Source organism: Lampris incognitus, chromosome 15, assembly GCF_029633865.1.
Source record: "Lampris incognitus isolate fLamInc1 chromosome 15, fLamInc1.hap2, whole genome shotgun sequence".
Taxonomy (NCBI): domain Eukaryota; kingdom Metazoa; phylum Chordata; class Actinopteri; order Lampriformes; family Lampridae; genus Lampris; species Lampris incognitus.
This window is the reverse complement of record NC_079225.1, coordinates 18824189-18838482: the sequence shown is the minus strand read 5'-3', so window position 1 is coordinate 18838482 and position 14294 is coordinate 18824189. Positions and strand designations below refer to the sequence as shown.

Here is a 14294-nt window from a genome sequence, read left to right as displayed (position 1 = left end):
TCCACGTACGTTGAATGATGCTATTTTGACCATGGTGAGTGGGAAAGACAGAGAAAAATAATCCCCAAACAAAAAACATGATGCACACCCTTTTCAGTCCATTATTATTTACCCCTCTTAGTCTTGCCCTTTCTGCTTGTTCCCTCTTCCCTCCCCTTACTAACTCCATCCCATTCCGAAGCCTTAGGGTTCGGCTGTCGTCTCTCACTCCCCTGCCCGTGTAGAGGCCCTCTCTGCCCCGGCTGCCCGCAAGGCAAGGACGCAAGGCTGGCCGAACTGCCCTCCCTCTGGTTGCTGCGGCTCCTGTCCCCTGATGTTGTTACAGCCTGACCCCTCAGCGACCCGTGCGCCAGAGTGGAGACGCTCGTCGGCATCCTCCCCACCCTCTCAGAGGCCGCAGTCAAACCGCCGCTTCCTCTTTTCTCCTCCTCCTCCTCTTCCTCCTCGACCTCGCTCTCCTCCTCCATCTCATGGCGTGCAGCTGACTGGGGCCCCTCTGCTTCGCCATCAGTCGCAATGCCATCAGGATGATTTCCTGTCTCCGTCTCTTCTGCCCCGTCCTCCACTCCCTCGCCGGTGTCCCTCTCTGTCTCCTCTTTGGGATCTGCTCCAGGCATGGCTGCGCATTCTCGTGCGTAGTGTCCGATCTCCCCGCACTTGAAGCACTTGAACTCCGGGCACTCCCGTAGGATGTGTCCGGGCTGGAGGCACAGCCTGCAAACTTTAGATTGATTATCGTGCAGCACTCTGAAGTATTCAATCCCTTCCAGCGTCTCAAATTTGGTGCTGTAAGGTAAAGAGGAGACATTTTCATTGAAACGGACTTTGAGGAATCTCGTCCCGTCAAAAACGTCCGTCCCGGCCCACTTCCTCCGCTTGATAGGAGACACCGGCTCCACGCCCCACTGCTTCAGTTTAGTAACAATTTGATTGTCTGTGACATACAGGGGAAGGTTCAAAAAGGAGACGATCCTGGTGTCCCTCGTAACTTCCGATGCCACCACTCTGGAGTTTCTAATCTTGAAGCCGTCCAGCAGTCTTGTTTTCCCTTTCGGGTTACTCATCGTGAGCTCCCATCGCTTGTCGCTTTTCGACCTGCAGCCCAATACTCTCCCACACGTGTTGTCAACCGCACGCAGAAGCTCCATCATGGAGATTTTGTCTTCTCCCTCCACGTCCACATTAACCACCAGGTCTCTATCCATCTCTCTCCCTTCCCCCTCCCTCCCCGCCGCTTCCGCTGCGACCGCCGTCTCTTTCACCAACCCCATTGCTGTGGCCCCTCCACCTCGTCTCTCTTTTCGTTTCTCCGCTCGACTCTCCACCACCACAAATTCTCCTCTCTCCCCCTTCTCCATCACGCTTTCTGCCTCAGTCGGATTCGCGTCCTGCTGGGGCTTCTTTGTTTCCGCCGCTATACCTCCATTTTGTTTGTCCGTCTGCCCGTCGTCGTAAGTCTTGTCCGGTCCGAGTGTCCTTGCCGTCTGTGCCATTTTCGTGCTTCTAAAGCCACAAAAGTTTCCCCCGTGCAGCAGAAAGCTGCTGGGGGGGAGTTAGAAACGTGATTTTCAGAGACTGCTCTCGTTTCCCCGTCGATTTAATGTCTTTTTCGTCCGCTCCGCCGCCACCACGCCAACCCGGAAGTTATCAGAGTGGTATGGCCGTAAGCCGTTGAGCCGGCACCGTGCCGCTCTTTTATATATAATTCGGCCTCCGCGCTTCTTCTTTCTGCGATCAGCTTATTTCACCAGTTTCTGCGTTTATGACCAGCTACGTGACATCTTATTGCGTTTGCTGTGGAAAGAGTCAAGTGTTAAGTTTAAGAATAAGACTAAAACATAAGAGGTGGCCATTGAGTAGCTTGTAGTGATCTTTGACCAAAATGTATGTCTGGTTTTTCCTATACGTTTGCTTTGTGGATTATAGTTGGGGCGGGGGGATAAAAGGCTTACAGCACCTGGTATTCCCAGGCGGTCTCCCATCCAAGTACTAACCAGGCCCGACCCTGCTTAGCTTCCGAGATCGGACGAGATCGGGCGTTATCAGAGTGGTATGGCCGTAAGCCGTTGAGCCGGCACCGTGCCGCTCTTTTATATATAATTCGGCCTCTGCGTTTCTTCTTTCTGCTATCAGCTTATTTCACCAGTTTCTGCGTTTATGACCAGCTACGTGACATCTTATTGCGTTTGCTGTGGAAAGAGTCAAGTGTTAAGTGTAAGAATATGTCACGTGTCAGGAAAGAACCCAAAAGCAGACGGGACAACCAGGTAAGGGAAGAAATCAAGTCTTTATGGAAGTAACCGATCTCAGGGGTAGAGCAGGAGTTCGCTCAGTGGCTGGTAGGCAGGCGGGCAGGCAGAAGTCCATGAAAGGCGACGTTCCAGCGCAGACTGGTTCACAGTGGAGGCTTTTTAAGGGTGATGGCGATCGCTTTGATGTCAACGGAGAGCGGCGATTCCTTTGATGGCCAACTGGTGTACCGCGGTGAAGGGGGGGGGGGGTCAGCAGGTGTCAAGGGCGATCGCTTTGATGTCAAGGGCGAGAGACTGTGACAGAATAAGACTAAAACATAAGAGGTGGCCATTGAGTAGCTTGTAGTGATCTTTGACCAAAATGTATGTCTGGTTTTTCCTATACGTTTGCTTTGTGGATCATAGTTGGGGCGGGGGGATAAAAGGCTTACAGCACCTGGTATTCCCAGGCGGTCTCCCATCCAAGTACTAACCAGGCCCGACCCTGCTTGGCTTCCGAGATCGGGCGTTATCAGAGTGGTATGGCCGTAAGCCATTGAACCGGCACCGTCCCGCTCTTTTATATATAATTCGGCCTCCGCGCTTCTTCTTTCTGCGATCAGCTTATTTCACCAGTTTCTGCGTTTATGACCAGCTACGTGACATCTTATTGCGTTTGCTGTGGAAAGAGTCAAGTGTTAAGTTTAAGAATAAGACTAAAACATAAGAGGTGGCCATTGAGTAGCTTGTAGTGATCTTTGACCAAAATGTATGTCTGGTTTTTCCTATACGTTTGCTTTGTGGATTATAGTTGGGGCGGGGGGATAAAAGGCTTACAGCACCTGGTATTCCCAGGCGGTCTCCCATCCAAGTACTAACCAGGCCCGACCCTGCTTAGCTTCCGAGATCGGACGAGATCGGGCGTTATTTTTTTTTTTGTCTTTTATTATGAAAATATATTTTTGGGAACAAAAATACATTTTTGATTGCATGTATTGTCCATCAATTCCACATTGTTACATTTGTTTTACACTTTGTTTCGCTTACACAAGATAGTATCCGTCTCTCTTTATACATAAAATAAAGCCATGCTTTCCAAATCATCAACTTAAATCAGCGCTTTGGAATCAGAACAGAAAATGAAACAAATCAGCCCTTTTGAACAAACCTTAGACTGTGTTTTTAAAAGAAAGTGACATTAAAACACCACTTTGAGATTTTAAATGACACACATTCCACATTAAACAGAATGATCCCATCCTCCCCTTAACTTCAATAAAACATAACAGAGAAAGTTCAAAGAAAACCGTAACGCGTCTTTAACTCTGTTTATATTTACACTTCCAATAATCATCATTTTCCGTTCACATTATTTCAGACTTTTTCCTCCCCTCCCTCCCTCCCTCCCTCCCTCCCTCCCTCACCAGTTCCACACAATCTCCCCCCTCCTGTTGAGGGAGAGGAGATGGCTGTCTCTGATGAAGAGCCGGGTGAAGTCCGCATCGCCGTGCGTCAGTCTGTAATGTGTTTGTTTTTTGACCATGTTTTTGAAAATGTTCCAAACCGGGATGATTCTGCGTTCAAAGTGCGCAATGTTCCGACGTGATTTGACGGCCCACCGGGCGTGACTTAAGAGGAATTTGCACAGCGCTGCGTTCTTCACCCTGCTCTTCTCCCACACTCCAAACACAAAGAATACATCCCACGAATCCCCGCTGTCCCAAATTAATCCCAGTTTGTTGACTAAGCACTTTTTCAGGGTTTCAAAGAAGCTCGCCAGCTCCGAGCAGTGGCGGTACATGTGCAATAGTGTTTCAGGCAGCAGGCCACAGACGTCGCACTCCCTGCCGACCCCCTTGTCAAATTGGTGCAGAATAACGTTAGTGAACACTTTGTTGTGTCGGATTTTGTAGTCGTTGTCTTCTGCCTCAATGCTGTTCCCTCTCACCCTCCATTGTCCCCAGATTTGTCCCACATTCAAATTGGGCATAACTTTGCCCCAGAACGGCAGAGAGGTCGGACGTTGCGACGCCTGTGCCAGAAACTTTCCATAGATCTGTTTGCTTGTCAATCTGTGTATACTCCTCCACTCTCCTCCTTGCTCCACCAACATGGCTGGGAGCTCCCCCTCTCTGTTCTGTACCACTCTCCGCTCTATGGTTGTCCGCCATTCTTTTGGGATGCTTTCCTTTAAGTCGTTATAATAGCTTGTTGTCTCCGTAATTTTGGCCTCATAGTTTATCTCCTTTATACTGTCATATATGGCTTGGGGGGGGAGAAAACCCGGCATCAGTTCATACATGACGTCCTTCAACTGGACCAAACCTGCTGTTAACATGTCATTATTACATAGAAGCTTACCTGTCTTTTGAATTTTCTTATTTAGAAAGATTGGCATTTCTCTGATGACGTTTACCGAGTCACATGCATAGTCTATATGCTTTAGAAATTCCGCGTGAGCGGACAGGACTTCTCTATAGAAACCTGGAAGCCCCGCCATCATCGGTCGCTTTAGTTGCATCAGCAGCACAAAATCGCCTATGTGAAATACCTTGTTTATGAAGTAAGCCATCAGGCTTTTCCAGCCGTGGGCTGTGGAGTCACACAGATATTTTTGCACAGTTTTGATCCTGAACGCCCTTTTTTTGCTTTCTATATCTACTAATTGAAGTCCTCCCTCTCTGTACTTACTTATTAATGTTTTTCGTGCTATTTTACTTACTTTTGCCCTCCACAAAAAATTGGTTATAATTTCATTTATTCTGTTTAATACCCATAAGGGTAGTTCTATAACTGCTAATGTATAGTTTAGTTTTGACAATATTAAGTTGTTTAGAACCACTACTCTACCTTTGAGTTTTAGGTCTCTCAGTTTCCAATAATTTAGACATTTTTCTATTTTACTAATAATTTCCGTCCATGACAGATCACGAGCTGCCACTACATCTTTACCGATGTAGGTACCTAGAATTTTTATATGCTTGCTTTGTATTTTAAAAGGTGTGGTCTCCTGCTGAGGCTCAGCCATGTTAATGAACATGATTTCTGACTTACCTACATTTATGCGGGAGCCAGAGGCTCGACCGTACATGTTTATTACTGCCATTGCTCTCTCTATGCTTGCCATGTCCTTTACTGTTAGGGTGGTGTCATCAGCAAATTGCTGGACGACACAGGATCCTCCCCCTGGTAACTCAATACCTCTAATACCCTTGTCTTGTTTTAATAGAATTCCTAGTGGCTCTGCTATTATTGTGTACAGGATTGAGGATAGTGGACAGCCTTGTCTGACCGACCTTTCCAGAGGAAACGCATCAGTGGTTGCACCGTTGCATTTGACCTTACCTGTAGCTTTGCTATATAATAATTTTACCCAAGTTAGAAATCTGTCTCCAAAACCTACCTTCTCCAGTACATTAAACATAAATTGATGCTCTACTCGGTCAAAGGCTTTATTGAAGTCAATGGCCAGAAGGACACCTGCTTGATCTGTCTCTTTTAAATACTCCACCACATCTCTTATGGTGCGTACTGTGTCAGTGACTTCTCTCCCTGGCACACTATAAGCCTGGGTGGCTTCTATTATTGTATGTAATATTTGTTTGACTCTGTTTGCCAATATTTTCATTAGTATTTTGTAGTCATTGTTCAACAGAGTAATGGGCCTATAATTTGTTAGTTTATTCTTCTCCCCTTTCTTAAAAATTAAAGTGATCAAGCCTAGAGTCATTGACTCCGGTACCTTCTGTTCTTTTTCCATTGTTTTATACAATTTCAGTAGTGTTGGTTTGAGCGTGTTGCAGAAAGCTTTATAGAAGTTTGCCGTCAACCCATCACTACCTGGGCTTTTATTTGACATCATTTGATTTATTGCACACTCTATATCTTCCTCAGTTATTTCCTGTTCACACGCTGATTTATCCTCATCATTTAATTTAGCAGTCATCTCTTCCAATATGTCATTTGTAGCTTGTATGTCTGAACTCTCAGTTTTAAACAAGTCACTATAAAAAGTTTGTACTGTTTCCAGAATGTCTACGAAATTGGTCACTACTTTACCTTCTTTATTTTTGATTTCTTGCAAATAACACTGATTTTGTTTCCTTTTTTCCAAGTTGAGGAAAAAAGCTGTACTTTTCTCCCCTTCTACTGCATATTGAGCACGGCTCCTCACTATAGCACCTTCACATTTTATCCTTTCAATTTCATTTATTTCATTTTGAATATTCACAAGCCTTTCAACATTGACAACCGGTTGTGCATTTAATTTAGCAATTGTATTTCTTAATGATCTTTCTTTTTCTCTAGTTTTAAAGTTCAATCTTTTCGCAAACTGAATACTTTTTTGTTTAATTCTCACTTTTAATTTCTCCCACCCCTCTATGATATTTTCCCCAAACTCAGGCTGTGAACATTCAAATGAGATCACTTTAGAGATGCATTCAACATAATCCCTTCTGTTCAGCAGGCTAGCATTAAGGTGCCACACGCCTCCCCCCCTCCCCCTCCTTTTACCCCCCATTCCCACACGCAGGATGGCATGATCACTAATGAAATTTAAACAATAGCGCACAGTATCGAAAAGGTCGATCTGCGGTTTCTTGACTAAACAAAAATCAATCCGACTTTGCCGTACAGTGTCCATTTGTGGCTGTACTCTCGAGTACTCTCGTGTTATGGGATTTCTGGTTCTCCATAAATCACAGAAATTATTCTTGGCCATAAACAGATTCAGGGCCGCTCTAGAACAGTCGTGTTTATAGCTACCGTTATCGCTAATGTCAAGCCTGCTCATCTTGACATTGAAATCCCCAACTATGATGTCACAGTCTTTAGCTATGATATTCAATTCTCGAAAGAAAGAAGACCTGTCCCCCTCGTGGTTGGGCGCATAAATGTTCAGTAATTTGTAGACAGTGTCTTCAAAAACAAAGCCCACTTTAACCCACCTCCCCCCAATGTCTTTGTCTATTAGAGTGGCATCAGCCTCAATGTGGCTACTCACCATGATGCTTACTCCTCGTGCCCGCTGAGTCCCATGGCTTGAAAAGTAGGATCCAGGCCACCTTTTCTTGCACTGAGTTTCACAGTCAGTGTCCCAGTGGGTTTCTTGGAGACAGATTATTTCTGCATCACACATTTTTACGACTTTAGTGAACTTGTCCATGTTACGTAGTCCACGTACGCTGAATGATGCTATTTTGACCATGGTGAGTGGGAAAGATAGAGAAAAATAATCCCCAAACAAAAAACATGATGCACACCCTTTTCAGTCCATTATTATTTACCCCTCTTAGTCTTGCCCTTTCTGCTTGTTCCCTCTTCCCTCCCCTTACTAACTCCATCCCATTCCGAAGCCTTAGGGTTCGGCTGTCGTCTCTCACTCCCCTGCCCGTGTAGAGGCCCTCTCTGCCCCGGCTGCCCGCAAGGCAAGGACGCAAGGCTGGCCGAACTGCCCTCCCTCTGGTTGCTGCGGCTCCTGTCCCCTGATGTTGTTACAGCCTGACCCCTCAGCGACCCGTGCGCCAGAGTGGAGACGCTCGTCGGCATCCTCCCCACCCTCTCAGAGGCCGCAGTCAAACCGCCGCTTCCTCTTTTCTCCTCCTCCTCCTCTTCCTCCTCGACCTCGCTCTCCTCCTCCATCTCATGGCGTGCAGCTGACTGGGGCCCCTCTGCTTCGCCATCAGTCGCAATGCCATCAGGATGATTTCCTGTCTCTGTCTCTTCTGCCCCGTCCTCCACTCCCTCGCCGGTGTCCCTCTCTGTCTCCTCTTTGGGATCTGCTCCAGGCATGGCTGCGCATTCTCGTGCGTAGTGTCCGATCTCCCCGCACTTGAAGCACTTGAACTCCGGGCACTCCCGTAGGATGTGTCCGGGCTGGAGGCACAGCCTGCAAACTTTAGATTGATTATCGTGCAGCACTCTGAAGTATTCAATCCCTTCCAGCGTCTCAAATTTGGTGCTGTAAGGTAAAGAGGAGACATTTTCATTGAAACGGACTTTGAGGAATCTCGTCCCGTCAAAAACGTCCGTCCCGGCCCACTTCCTCCGCTTGATAGGAGACACCGGCTCCACGCCCCACTGCTTCAGTTTAGTAACAATTTGATTGTCTGTGACATACAGGGGAAGGTTCAAAAAGGAGACGATCCTGGTGTCCCTCGTAACTTCCGATGCCACCACTCTGGAGTTTCTAATCTTGAAGCCGTCCAGCAGTCTTGTTTTCCCTTTCGGGTTACTCATCGTGAGCTCCCATCGCTTGTCGCTTTTCGACCTGCAGCCCAATACTCTCCCACACGTGTTGTCAACCGCACGCAGAAGCTCCATCATGGAGATTTTGTCTTCTCCCTCCACGTCCACATTAACCACCAGGTCTCTATCCATCTCTCTCCCTTCCCCCTCCCTCCCCGCCGCTCCCGCTGCGACCGCCGTCTCTTTCACCAACCCCATTGCTGTGGCCCCTCCACCTCGTCTCTCTTTTCGTTTCTCCGCTCGACTCTCCACCACCACAAATTCTCCTCTCTCCCCCTTCTCCATCACGCTTTCTGCCTCAGTCGGATTCGCGTCCTGCTGGGGCTTCTTTGTTTCCGCCGCCATACCTCCATTTTGTTTGTCCGTCTGCCCGTCGTCGTAAGTCTTGTCCGGTCCGAGTGTCCTTGCCGTTTGTGCCATTTTCGTGCTTCTAAAGCCACAAAAGTTTCCCCCGTGCAGCAGAAAGCTGCTGGGGGGGGAGTTAGAAACGTTATTTTCAGAGACTGCTCTCGTTTCCCCGTCGATTTAATGTCTTTTTCGTCCGCTCCGCCGCCACCACGCCAACCCGGAAGTTATCAGAGTGGTATGGCCGTAAGCCGTTGAGCCGGCACCGTGCCGCTCTTTTGTATATAATTCGGCCTCCGCGCTTCTTCTTTCTGCTATCAGCTTATTTCACCAGTTTCTGCGTTTATGACCAGCTACGTGATATCTTATTGCGTTTGCTGTGGAAAGAGTCAAGTGTTAAGTGTAAGAATATGTCACGTATCAGGAAAGAACCCAAAAGCAGACGGGACAACCAGGTAAGGGAAGAAATCAAGTCTTTATGGAAGTAACCGATCTCAGGGGTAGAGCAGGAGTTCGCTCAGTGGCTGGTAGGCAGGCGGGCAGGCAGAAGTCCATGAAAGGCGACGTTCCAGCGCAGACTGGTTCACAGTGGAGGCTTTTTAAGGGTGATGGCGATCGCTTTGATGTCAACGGAGAGCGGCGATTCCTTTGATGGCCAACTGGTGTACCGCGGTGAAGGGGGGGGGGGGGTCAGCAGGTGTCAAGGGCGATCGCTTTGATGTCAAGGGCGAGAGGCTGTGACAGAATAAGACTAAAACATAAGAGGTGGCCATTGAGTAGCTTGTAGTGATCTTTGACCAAAATTTATGTCTGGTTTTTCCTATACGTTTGCTTTGTGGATTATAGTTGGGGCGGGGGGATAAAAGGCTTACAGCACCTGGTATTCCCAGGCGGTCTCCCATCCAAGTACTAACCAGGCCCGACCCTGCTTGGCTTCCGAGGTCGGACAAGATCGGGCGTTATTTTTTATTTTATTTTTTTTTGTCTTTTATTATGGAAATATATTTTTGGGAACAAAAATACATTTTTGATTGCATGTATTGTCCATCAATTCCACATTGTTACATTTGTTTTACACTTTGTTTCGCTTACACAAGATAGTATCCGTCTCTCTTTATACATAAAATAAAGCCATGCTTTCCAAATCATCAACTTAAATCAGCGCTTTGGAACCAGAACAGAAAATAAAACAAATCAGCCCTTTTGAACAAACCTTAGACTGTGTTTTTAAAAGAAAGTGACATTAAAACACCACTTTGAGATTTTAAATGACACACATTCCACATTAAACAGAATGATCCCATCCTCCCCTTAACTTCAATAAAACATAACAGAGAAAGTTAAAAGAAAACCGTAACTCGTCTTTAACTCTGTTTATATTTACCCTTCCAATAATCATCATTTTCCGTTCACATCATTTCAGACTTTTTCCTCCCCTCCCTCCCTCCCTCACCAGTTCCACACAATCTCCCCCCTCCTGTTGAGGGAGAGGAGATGGCTGTCTCTGATGAAGAGCCGGGTGAAGTCCGCATCGCCGTGCGTCAGTCTGTAATGTGTTTGTTTTTTGACCATGTTTTTGAAAATGTTCCAAACCGGGATGATTCTGCGTTCAAAGTGCGCAATGTTCCGACGTGATTTGACGGCCCACCGGGCGTGACTTAAGAGGAATTTGCACAGCGCTGCGTTCTTCACCCTGCTCTTCTCCCACACTCCAAACACAAAGAATACATCCCACGAATCCCCGCTGTCCCAAATTAATCCCAGTTTGTTGACTAAGCACTTTTTCAGGGATTCAAAGAAGCTCGCCAGCTCCGAGCAGTGGCCGTACATGTGCAATAGTGTTTCAGGCAGCAGGCCACAGACGTCGCACTCCCTGCCGACCCCCTTGTCAAACTGGTGCAGAATAACGTTCGTGAACACTTTGTTGTGTCGGATTTTGTAGTCGTTGTCTTCTGCCTCAATGCTGTTCCCTCTCACCCTCCATTGTCCCCAGATTTGTCCCACATTCAAATTGGGCATAACTTTGCCCCAGAACGGCAGAGAGGTCGGACGTTGCGACGCCTGTGCCAGAAACTTTCCATAGATCTGTTTGCTTGTCAACCTGTGTATACTCCTCCACTCTCCTCCTTGCTCCACCAACATGGCTGGGAGCTTCCCCTCTCTGTTCTGTACCACTCTCCGCTCTATGGTTGTCCGCCATTCTTTTGGGATGCTTTCCTTTAAATCGTTATAATAGCTTGTTGTCTCCGTAATTTTGGCCTCATAGTTTATCTCCTTTATACTGTCATATATGGCTTGGGGGGGGAGAAAACCCGGCATCAGTTCATACATGACGTCCTTCAACTGGACCAAACCTGCTGTTAACATGTCATTATTACATAGAAGCTTACCTGTCTTTTGAATTTTCTTATTTAGAAAGATTGGCATTTCTCTGATGACGTTTACCGAGTCACATGCATAGTCTATATGCTTTAGAAATTCCGCGTGAGCGGACAGGACTTCTCTATAGAAACCTGGAAGCCCCGCCATCATCGGTCGCTTTAGTTGCATCAGCAGCACAAAATCGCCTATGTGAAATACCTTGTTTATGAAGTAAGCCATCAGGCTTTTCCAGCCGTGGGCTGTGGAGTCACACAGATATTTTTGCACAGTTTTGATCCTGAACGCCTTTTTTTGCTTTCTATATCTACTAATTGAAGTCCTCCGTCTCTGTACTTACTTATTAATGTTTTTCGTGCTATTTTACTTACTTTTGCCCTCCACAAAAAATTGGTTATAATTTCATTTATTCTGTTTAATACCCATAAGGGTAGTTCTATAACTGCTAATGTATAGTTTAGTTTTGACAATATTAAGTTGTTTAGAACCACTACTCTACCTTTGAGTTTTAGGTCTCTCAGTTTCCAATAATTTAGACATTTTTCTATTTTATTAATAATTTCCGTCCATGACAGATCACGAGCTGCCACTACATCTTTACCGATGTAGGTACCTAGAATTTTTATATGCTTGCTTTGTATTTTAAAAGGTGTGGTCTCCTGCTGAGGCTCAGCCATGTTAATGAACATGATTTCTGACTTACCTACATTTATGCGAGAGCCAGAGGCTCGACCGTACATGTTTATTACTGCCATTGCTCTCTCTATGCTTGCCATGTCCTTTACTGTTAGGGTGGTGTCATCAGCAAATTGCTGGACGACACAGGATCCTCCCCCTGGTAACTCAATACCTCTAATACCCTTGTCTTGTTTTAATAGAATTCCTAGTGGCTCTGCTATTATTGTGTACAGGATTGAGGATAGTGGACAGCCTTGTCTGACCGACCTTTCCAGAGGAAACGCATCAGTGGTTGCACCGTTGCATTTGACCTTACCTGTAGCTTTGCTATATAATAATTTTACCCAAGTTAGAAATCTGTCTCCAAAACCTACCTTCTCCAGTACATTAAACATAAATTGATGCTCTACTCGGTCAAAGGCTTTATTGAAGTCAATGGCCAGAAGGACACCTGCTTGATCTGTCTCTTTTAAATACTCCACCACATCTCTTATGGTGCGTACTGTGTCAGTGACTTCTCTCCCTGGCACACTATAAGCCTGGGTGGCTTCTATTATTGTATGTAATATTTGTTTGACTCTGTTTGCGAATATTTTTATTAGTATTTTGTAGTCATTGTTCAACAGAGTAATGGGCCTATAATTTGTTAGGTCATCCTTCTCCCCTTTCTTAAAAATTAAAGTGATCAAGCCTAGAGTCATTGACTCCGGTACCTTCTGTTCTTTTTCCATTGTTTTATACAATTTCAGTAGTGTTGGTTTGAGCGTGTTGCAGAAAGCTTTATAGAAGTTTGCCGTCAACCCATCACTACCTGGGCTTTTATTTGACATCATTTGATTTATTGCACACTCTATATCTTCCTCAGTTATTTCCTGTTCACACGCTGATTTATCCTCATCATTTAATTTAGCAGTCATCTCTTCCAATATGTCATTTGTAGCTTGTATGTCTGAACTCTCAGTTTTAAACAAGTCACTATAAAAAGTTTGTACTGTTTCCAGAATGTCTACGAAATTGGTCACTACTTTACCTTCTTTATTTTTGATTTCTTGCAAATAACACTGATTTTGTTTCCTTTTTTCCAAGTTGAGGAAAAAAGCTGTACTTTTCTCCCCTTCTACTGCATATTGAGCACGGCTCCTCACTATAGCACCTTCACATTTTATCCTTTCAATTTCATTTATTTCATTTTGAATATTCACAAGCCTTTCAACATTGACAACCGGTTGTGCATTTAATTTAGCAATTGTATTTCTTAATGATCTTTCTTTTTCTCTAGTTTTAAAGTTCAATCTTTTCGCAAACTGAATACTTTTTTGTTTAATTCTCACTTTTAATTTCTCCCACCCCTCTATGATATTTTCCCCAAACTCAGGCTGTGAACATTCAAATGAGATCAATTTAGAGATGCATTCAACATAATCCCTTCTGTTCAGCAGGCTAGCATTAAGGTGCCACACGCCTCCCCCCCTCCCCCTCCTTTTACCCCCCATTCCCACACGCAGGATGGCATGATCACTAATGAAATTTAAACAATAGCGCACAGTATCGAAAAGGTCGATCTGCGGTTTCTTGACTAAACAAAAATCAATCCGACTTTGCCGTACAGTGTCCATTTGTGGCTGTACTCTCGAGTACTCTCGTGTTATGGGATTTCTGGTTCTCCATAAATCACAGAAATTATTCTTGGCCATAAACAGATTCAGGGCCGCTCTAGAACAGTCGTGTTTATAGCTACCGTTATCGCTAATGTCAAGCCTGCTCATCTTGACATTGAAATCCCCAACTATGATGTCACAGTCTTTAGCTATGATATTCAATTCTCGAAAGAAAGAAGACCTGTCCCCCTCGTGGTTGGGCGCATAAATGTTCAGTAATTTGTAGACAGTGTCTTCAAAAACAAAGCCCACTTTAACCCACCTCCCCCCAATGTCTTTGTCTATTAGAGTGGCATCAGCCTCAATGTGGCTACTCACCATGATGCTTACTCCTCGTGCCCGCTGAGTCCCATGGCTTGAAAAGTAGGATCCAGGCCACCTTTTCTTGCACTGAGTTTCACAGTCAGTGTCCCAGTGGGTTTCTTGGAGACAGATTATTTCTGCATCACACATTTTTACGACTTTAGTGAACTTGTCCATGTCACGTAGTCCACGTACGTTGAATGATGCTATTTTGACCATGGTGAGTGGGAAAGACAGAGAAAAATAATCCCCAAACAAAAAACATGATGCACACCCTTTTCAGTCCATTATTATTTACCCCTCTTAGTCTTGCCCTTTCTGCTTGTTCCCTCTTCCCTCCCCTTACTAACTCCATCCCATTCCGAAGCCTTAGGGTTCGGCTGTCGTCTCTCACTCCCCTGCCCGTGTAGAGGCCCTCTCTGCCCCGGCTGCCCGCAAGGCAAGGACGCAA

General features: G+C 45.7%; 1 non-coding gene and 1 pseudogene across 1 annotated transcript; both read right to left on the bottom strand.

Annotated features, from left to right (window-relative positions):
* Positions 1 to 1945: 1945 nt before the first annotated feature.
* LOC130125589 (5S ribosomal RNA) lies at positions 1946 to 2064 on the bottom strand. The gene has a single exon (XR_008811462.1). It is a non-coding gene; the product is annotated as a 5S ribosomal RNA (ribosomal RNA).
* Positions 2065 to 2676: 612 nt separating this feature from the next.
* LOC130125647 (5S ribosomal RNA) lies at positions 2677 to 2785 on the bottom strand (annotated as a pseudogene).
* Between the last annotated feature and the right edge of the window lie 11509 nt (positions 2786 to 14294).